Source organism: Anas platyrhynchos, chromosome Z (assembly GCF_047663525.1).
Source record: "Anas platyrhynchos isolate ZD024472 breed Pekin duck chromosome Z, IASCAAS_PekinDuck_T2T, whole genome shotgun sequence".
Lineage (NCBI taxonomy): Eukaryota > Metazoa > Chordata > Aves > Anseriformes > Anatidae > Anas > Anas platyrhynchos.
This window is the reverse complement of record NC_092621.1, coordinates 64,241,143-64,250,367: the sequence shown is the minus strand read 5'-3', so window position 1 is coordinate 64,250,367 and position 9,225 is coordinate 64,241,143. Positions and strand designations below refer to the sequence as shown.

General features: G+C 36.0%; 1 long non-coding RNA gene across 2 annotated transcripts; it reads right to left on the bottom strand.

Moving 5' to 3' along the window:
• Positions 1-917: 917 nt before the first annotated feature.
• On the bottom strand, positions 918-8,470 carry LOC119714565 (uncharacterized). Of its 2 annotated transcripts, none has more exons than XR_005261895.2 (3): positions 8,344-8,470; positions 6,579-6,661; positions 918-3,586 (listed from the first exon to the last, which is right to left on the bottom strand). It is a non-coding gene; the product is annotated as an uncharacterized lncRNA (long non-coding RNA). The 2 variants fall into 2 exon arrangements; XR_005261896.2 differs by lacking the exon at positions 918-3,586 and adding an exon at positions 4,115-4,863.
• Positions 8,471-9,225: the final 755 nt, after the last annotated feature.

Below are 9,225 nucleotides of genomic sequence, written 5' to 3'. Positions count from 1 at the left end.
TAAGGACCAAGTGCTCTAATATAATTCTGTATACTTTTAATATATATTTGTCATCAAATATGTCTTTTTGAAATAGCGAATCATGATGAATTTATCTGTTCAGAGAAATTTAAATGACAGTCATTCATTCACATTTCTATGATTTTGTGCTACTTTATGTATCTACCAATGGGCCTTTTAAAAGCATTAAGACACTAGGAAGTACTTGCCTTGGTCATGACAAAGAGGTCACAGGCCAGACACCACAATGCCAAAAATACCTAAGTGCAGTGTGCAACTGTGCATCAGCACTGGTATCTCTCCTTCTTCCCCTCTATTTTACCAGGCACATAAACAGACTCCAAAATCAACAGGTTGACTTTTCCATGTTTAGTCATCTTGACATTTGTGGAGTTGGATGGCATGTCATGAGTATGGAATTATTAAGATTTGATAGATGAGTACAATCACCAAATATTTCTCTCCATTTGAGCATACTTTCCACTGGAGAGAGGAAGCCAAAAGAATACACCCTGGGTATCCATGCCTCTCCATATGAGCTGAGCTTGCACCCTGTTGTGAGAGCAGCTGTTGTTATCTGCTGTAATGAATATAAAGTTGAATGTATCCTAACATGACAGGGCTATATCTGTAGTCAGTAGGATTTTTAAATCTTAGAAACCACAATTTCACTCTTTACCAAAGGGCTAATCAATCTTTTAAAAACCTGTTGCTGTGTCTTGGCCATCTGAGAACGGAATACCTTTAAGATTGCTCTGTAATTTTGCTCTCACTGAGCAACTGTATCAGTATTTCCAAACACTGAATAAAGGACTAGACTCCAACAATCAGATGCCATAAAAGAGATATGCAGCAATTTAATTAAAAAAAAAAAAAAAAAAAAAAAGTCAAACAGAAGGTACATCCACATGTTAACACAAATATTTTGGCACAGAGACTGTCACACAGGGTAGCCCCATCACATAGCTAATCTGAGACACAGGACAAGAGAATCACACATCCACTGTTTTGGGAGCTATCTCACCTGCTGCTTTCAGGTATTTTCAACAGCTAACTCTGCTATGCTGGAACTCATTCACCACTGGTTCTGTTATACAATAGTATCTTTAGATTTCACCTGGTCACCTCAGTTATCTTGACAATGTGTTAAGTTTATCTTTCAAATTCTTATAAAATAAACAGTTTTCCATCTAAACGTCTAGGCCTTGCTGAATCTTTAGTTTCCTGTGGGAAGCTCCCAGGACACAAGTAATTCATATCACTGTAGAACAGTCTAGGTTAGAAGGGACCTTCTAGTTCTAACTTCCTTTCAATTAGCAGGGATGCCACCCACTAGATCAGATTGCTCAGGGTCTCATTCAACATGGAATTAATTAATTAAGTGATTCTTAATGAGAGGAGGACAACTCTGTATTTCCTCAGGAGGTCATAAAAAACAACAGTTTGATTACCAGTTACAGAATTGAGAAAACAATGTGTACATATCCACATTGTTTGTTTGTTTTTGCCTAATTGCACTTTTACTTGGTCATTTCTACTTTTCATTTGCCGCAGAAGGGATTGCATTTTAACTGTTAGGTGTCTTGACCAAAATTAGATGGCCACAAGATCCCACAAGCTGGTTTTGATAGCATTAGCACCCAGCATCACAACATAGCCCTTAATTTTAATCAAGTTTATTTATTTGGTTACTTTGAGGAAAACACAATTTTTCATTCCTTTGGGCAAGAGACGTAAAAATATAGGTTAAAAACAAAAACAGTATAGCTGTCTCATCAAAGATCATCCGGCACGGGTAAAAGCAACAGGAAGGCTGGGAGGGAGCAAGACTTTCCAGAGAGGGAAAAAAAAAAATGTTTAAAGAAAATGAGACACCTGGAAGTTTTCATTTGTCTTAATTTGACCAAAATTACACTGGGACCAAACATTGTAAACTCTCACAGTCATACGCTTGCTGTATCTCTTGCAGCAAACCAACTTAGCCTTTCTTCAGTGTGTGCTGTTGTGTTTACATAATGTATTCAGACTCAGTTATTTAATGATAGGAAACACAAGCATTTCTTTATCAACTCATTTTGCAAACTATACTGCCTAATTTATCTCTCCCCACCACAACCTTTTACCTTCTCTCTGTTTTTAACCACAAGGTTTCACAGCTAACATTACAAGAAGATGACAAGGGCAATTATCATTGTAACAGAGCAGAACAAAGCAATGGTAATGAGACGAACTACAGTTCATTCACTGAGGCTCTGGCAGTGATGAAAGGAGTAAGCTGAGCCTACCTTTCTTTTCCAGATAACAAAGCAATTACAACATGTAAAGTAATACAGAGAAAATAATAATTTACTGGAAAACTGAGAGAACAGCAGGCTCTAAAAAAAATACAAAGGAAAGCAACTTGTATAAAAGGTAATTCACTATATCAAAACTTATGAACAGGTGAAATATCAAAAAGTGCTGGGACGAGCAAGTGAAAACACTATTTTAAAAAGTTGTTAATTGAAAAATAAATAGATGGATAAATTAGATTAGATAAATAGATACATTAGATAGATAGATAGATAGATAGATAGATAGATAGATAGATAGATAGATAGATAGATAGATAGATAGAAAGAAGGTTTCTTTACTGAAACCTGCAAAGGCTTAGCATGTTTTGGTACCACACCATGTAACCCCAAAGAGTTGTTTGAGGACCTAGAGGTAAAACTTTGATCTGTGGCAACTCAGATACATTGTGTGGAAAAGATGCACTTTAATACGCTGCACTCTGGGCATTTTGGCAGGCAGCTCTAAATAAAGTAGAGATAGAATTACTCCTGCTCTACAGCTGGCACACGGGGCATGTCAAAAAGGTAAATTAAAGTTCGTGTTTCTTCATGCTCTACAGTTCTTTTGATCCACGTGCAGGGATGGAAAGCCTGTCAGCCCAGCAGCACTGCTCAGGTAGGGTTGGGGCACTGCCCCTTGTCAGCACCACCCACCTCACGGGAAGTTGACTGGCAATGCTTGCAATACAAGCAGCTTTCTCACTCACTCCACCTTGCCTTCTGATCCAGCACCTTGACACTGCTCAGGAGCAAATTTCTACACAAGAAATTCACCCAGATCAGCCTGAAAGCCACTGAGTGCCACTGTAACACCCAGGATTTCGTAGGCTCAAGTCCCATGTTTTAGCAGCATACTGTGGCTTAAAACTAAATTGAAAACAAGCAAGAAAAAAATCTGAGGCACACAAAGGGTAAGTAACTGCTGCAGTGAGTAAACTAAGGTACTGTGGGTACTTCCTGTGCCAGTTTGGGTCTGGTGTTCTGCTCTGCAATCCTTTATCTCATATTATGGCAACCTCTCCCAGAGTTTTAATGTCCATTAAAATAAGGAATCTCTTCATTGTCTTCTGCAGAGCTGGAATTGCCTTTTGTTTGTTTGTTTGTTTGTTTGTTTTTCCACATGAAACTTCCTAAATACTCAAAATGAGACAATAAATGAGACAATAAATGAGACAGTAATACCTTCCATGGAAGATGGGTTCCACAGATGGATATCTTCTTCTACTGCCTGGCATGAATTTCAGCACAAGCAGCTGCAAAGAGGAAAGTAACATTAACCCCATATGCCAGGCAAAGGGGTTGAGGCTTTACATAGTACTCCAGCAGACCAGGAACAGGAATAAGTGCCAAGTGACCTTGGTTCCCACCATATTTCTGAACTTGTTTTATTGCAGAGCATAACCTCTATGAGTCTCAGTTCTCCCACTTGAAAAAGTGAGATAATTACACCTCTGTACTGCACAGTGACTGTGTGAAGCTTAAATTAATAATGTTTGCTGAGCATTGTGTAAGTACAAAAAATTATATAGGCTGCTCAGCATCAAAAAAGGGTCCAGAGTCCAAGATTTTATGGCTCTCAGCCCCATATACAATCCACAACGCTTTCCACTCAGGCAGTTGCATCACTTAAATGTAAGACTTTAATTTTTTACAACTTAGTATGTGAAATGTCCTAGGCAGGAATTCATTCCAGAATTGACATATATAAAAATAAATAAATTTTATTAAAGAAGAAAATTATGTTATAACAAAGCAACATTCATAGCTAATATTTTGAGCAGTCTAACTACTGATACCTTTTTTTTTCTGTGAGGGTGAAGAATTTTTCTCTAGCAGTTCTATTTCTCAAGTGAATTGTTTTTGTGTATTTTTTTCTTCCCAAAACATTGAAAAAGAATAAACCTGATAAAAACAATAAATCTTATAAATATGTAATAGATGGAAGCATATTTATTTACAGAGCAACTCTGTGAATGTATCACTTCTCCCCCTTTTTTTTTCCTTCTGTAAGTCCAATAAATGTCATTTTTTATTGAGTGAAAAAAGGAAAGAGTACAAGTTGTGTTTTTTTTTCTTGTTGTTTTTTGTGTATTTTTTTTTATGTGTGTGTGAGTTTTTATTTGTGGAATCACTTGATACATAAATACATAAATAAATAAATGAAAAATCATAAACTATCTCTAACTTCAAAGTGTACCGTGATAAAGAGGATGTAAACACCGTAAAAACAGTAACTTCTTGGCCCATTAATTTAGAAAACTCTTTGGGAAGTATTAAGAACAATAATAATTTGGCAGATTAAACTGATTCACAGCTAAGGGGAGGGACTGAAGACAGATTTAGTACTATACAACAGCATGATATAACCACTTGTTGTTTCCACATGCCTTCTCTTACAGCATCATCCAATGAAGAGTAATTGTTCTCTGTTACACAGTTTAAGAGCTGGCAAGACACTTCTTAATTTTCCTTCCAGTCATGCTGAGAGTGTATCTCTCCAAAACATATCCAGTTCTTTCCTTTCCTGGGGCTGGGTAAGGGAGAGAAATCCTGAGTACATTTAAATAAAACTCTCCTTGAAAACAATAATTTAAAACATCTCTTCTGCAATATATTTTCCATCCCACTGTTTTCCAGTGTAATTTACAAATGTGAGAAACACAGCAAAAAAAAATTCCTTTGGAAAAAATTAACTTCATATTTTAGTAATTCTGCTAAAGAATGGAATTCTGCTAAAGGAAGAATGCCCTGAAAATGATATTCCAGTCTGAACTTCACCCAAACTCTACAATATTCACAGCCAGTTTTTACTCTGTCTACTTGTCTGTGGTACATCAATACACGATAATGATTTTTGAATAAAAGTTGTCCTTTCTTGGTTGTTTTGTTTTGTTTAATTGTGTAGGTCAGGATGATGTTTGGGCACTATTTCCCACCACCACCACCAATAACACCAATATTAACAGTTTAAATTCTTAATGTTATTAGCTCTCTGAAATAGACAAAGCTAAGTTTTTGCATTGGGCAGGCCAATATTTCCTCAGAATTAAAGTCATGAAACTACACCTGTAGTGTTACAATGTATAAAGATTTTTTTTAGCTAGGACACCTTCCCTACAAAAGTCCTTGACACTTTTGTAGGATCTAGTTTTTCTTTCTTTCATTCAAAAATAAAATACTCCAGCTGGCAAGCAATACTGTTACTAATACTAGTGAACATTAATGTTTATTTTTAAAGAAAAATGCACAAAAACAAGGACCATTATGTTACCCTGAACCTTGCTATTTCACCAATAGCTTTTTATATGCATTGATAGCTGCTAGTGGAAAGCGATAGTTAATTTAAAAATAAGGATGTAAAAATACACACAACTTGGCTTGAACAAAGTTTTTTTCACTTCACAAAAGGAAGGAAGGTTTTGTTAACTCTGACAGATTTTATCCAGATTATCCTTGGTGGTGACAGTACTATTATTTTAGAAGCTTTAAGAAAGGGATCTAATATAAAGTGAAACATTTCTTCTCCCTTTGAGCCAATCAGACTTTCCAAAGATATCAAATGGAATTTGATTCAGCTTGCTGTAGTAAAGTCATTAAGAGGAGTATCTGTCACATTTCTGGTTATAAACAATAAATATGATACAAATATGTTTAACTTTACATTTCTGTTTGCTTCATAAGCCATGCTGGAAAAACGTAAACTACAAAATGTACACAATTTTTACTTCAGCCTTTAAATTCCAGTTGGACAGTGGATTAACCTACTTCCCACAAGGTAACTATCCTTTAAGAGGAAAAATGACCTCTTTCTGAAGTACTGAGGTGGAAGAACTGTGTAAGAGTTATCTGATTAACCAGGTGTTTTACTGGGAATATATTTCATCAACTGAAGAGACGGAATGAAATTCAAAACTCCTAATTAGATTTTTTTTTTCTGGAACATCTCATATTTCCTCCCAAAACAAGCACATTTCAACACTGAAAGGAGGCTGTAAATTATTGTGATAATGTCACAATAAAATAAAAGTCACATACTTGAAATCAGCTTGGTGAAAATAAAAGGAAGTGCCAGATACAGAAGTATCTGACATGTTGTGCACATCACTCTATTAGTCCCAGGGAGACTGTATCTTTAAATGAGAGAGTGTTTCAGTTTCCGTGCATTGTCTGGTTCCTGTCTCTTTCCACATTCCATATGTCAACTCTGTAACTATTACTTGAGCTAATCTGAAAGAAATAACCTACCTATTCACGAGAAGTCTGAACATTTCACTTAAGATTACATTTCTTCCTTTCCATGTCAGGAGCGATAAGGAGAACCCAATACCCTGAGCAGAGAAATGATAATTCAAAGAGAAAGAAAATACTCTTGACATTTTAACAATAACAAGTTATTAATATAATTCACTCCAGTTGAAAGAAAGTGGAATACATTTACAATGCAACTGAATAAAGGTTAAGTGTATTTTGTGTTTTGCTCTGCATTAGATATAAATATCTGTCATATCAAATCCTAGACTAGTTGTAAGCACCCTCTTAAAATCTATGTTTCTAGCAGAAAGGAAAGCATTTTTAAATACCCTTTCTATGAATGATAAAACCCAAAGTAAGTAGACCTCATATGGAATAGCTCAAGAAAAGCTAGCATAGCTATTCTTGGCAGAGTTATTCACACTCTGGGAACATCACTACCTCCTTAAAATAGTTGATATTATTATATCAAGATACAGCACCCCTGCATAAGCTCAGTTAGGATCAGTTCCCCAAAATGAATGTAAAGCAAGTCTTTGTCTTCCTCTTAGTTGCTTATTTCATGCTATTCCTTCCTTATTCTCTATGAAAACCATACATATTTACACATGAAAATATTTAACCAAGAAAAATATCACCATAAATTTGTTTATAAGAAATTTTTATAAGGCACATGAAGTAGTTACCTGTTGTATTAAAAAATTAATTAATTAATTAATTAACATTTTTAGTAACGAATCAAATGCCATTCTCTCTCTCTCCTTTTAGATTATAATGGTAGTTTAGCTGAAGGAAACCTTGTCTTTCTTAAATTTGGAGTTAAATTTTGAAGCCACCAGACTTGTTGGTTCCTTCTTCGGACACTTCCAAGCCAACATGTGAAAAGTCATTTGAAATATCATTTGCTTCTCTAACTTCTTACTGTAAAATATAAGATAAATATTAGTCTACCAAAGGAAAGGGAAGAAATGGGCCGGCTCCACCTCCCACTTTCTTTTTTAATTGGCCACTAATGTTATAAACTTTCTGCTCTGAAGTTTGGAGATATGAGGTGTCATCTCTAGCAACAGTCTTATTATTTGGACAAAATAATTGCTCTAGCTTTGGGGGACTTTGCTTCATTCAGTAGCTACAGATTCAAAAGCACACTGAAGATGCATACTTCAGGCAGAAATGTACTTCAGTCAAGGACCATGCTACACTTGTTACTATTTGCTTTACAAAAAGTCAGAAATACATATAAGGTTGCCTACACACAAACCATCCTCCATATGTTTGCTCCCTAAATCCCAATCATCCACTAACAAATGAGTGGCTGTAACAGAAGAAAGGGTATTTGACAGTTGCATTTCTCTTTCTCTAGCATGCTTTCCCCCTTTTTTTCCACTCAAAAGATAAAGTGCTTCAGCAAAAGTGTGTGGAAAGAATGCTAGAATGCTTTACTAAAGGTGGGAGTCCTCAGAGTCAGAACAAGAATGGGTATTTATGGAAGATGTTCTTATGAATACAGAAATATTCATCCACTTTAAGGAACAAAACTGAGAAAGTTGAAGAAGCAATAAGAAGTGATACAGAAAAAAAAAAAAAAAAAAAAAAAAGGAAAAAAAAAAGTTGAGTTCAGCTGAAAAACCCATGCATTATGAAAGTATGCAAATGTAATTAGAAAAATGTTTAGTCTGAGAATAGGTTTTTTTATTATTATTATTTTGAATTAGAAAGACTATTCCAACACCAATAACACATATACATGTTTGCTTACCGTACTGCTGCAAGCAAATATATCGGCACAGTAAGTTGAAAGTTATATTTAAGTAGGTAAGAAAGGCAGCCAGATCCACTAAGGACAGATGTAGCCTGTGTACTGTAGCTCTGAGTAAAGGGGAAACTTGTAACAGTGCCGACATTTGCAAGGCTTTAAAAGTCACCAGTTCTGTTAAGAAAACATCTGCAGAAGCCAGCTGCACATGGACAATGCCAAAGAGTAAGGAGAAAACAAGCCAATAAATTTTTCTTTTTAAATCTAAGATGACAGGCTCAAAGGCTGCTGAACAGCCATTTTTTTGCTGGGAGAAACACACATAAAACTTCTGCAAGGAGAGTAAAAGAGGAAGGTGGAATGAATACAGAATCTACCAACGTGAATGGAAACTATACTCATGGGCAAAACAACTTCAGTAGGAAATGTGACCATGGAATTAAAATAGACACCAACTTAAAGAAACAACTTGCAGCGCTATACCTGCCTCTGCTGCTCTCTACAAAGTAGAAAACAAAGATTAAAAACAAATCCATCTCATTTCTCTACCACAAAGGAGGAACAGCTTCCCTGCAAAAACAGCAGCTTTCCTGTATGGATGGTACAGTACAGGGAGAGGTATACCAGAGAAGGCAGTGCGAAAAGGTTGGCTTAGGCATTCTGTACTCTGCAGGGGTACTGCCACAGGGAGTGTTCTCTGTACACATCTACCTAACCTCAAATGAGGTATTAAGCCCTGGTTTTGTTAAAAGTCCTACACCTTAAAAAATAATCACATACTTACTAACAGACGTTAAGCAGTTGTAGCTAAGGCAACATGTCTGGGGTGGGGTGTGTGTGGTATTTGCTTACAAAGAGAATGCCCCAGCAAGGTGGCAATTCAAG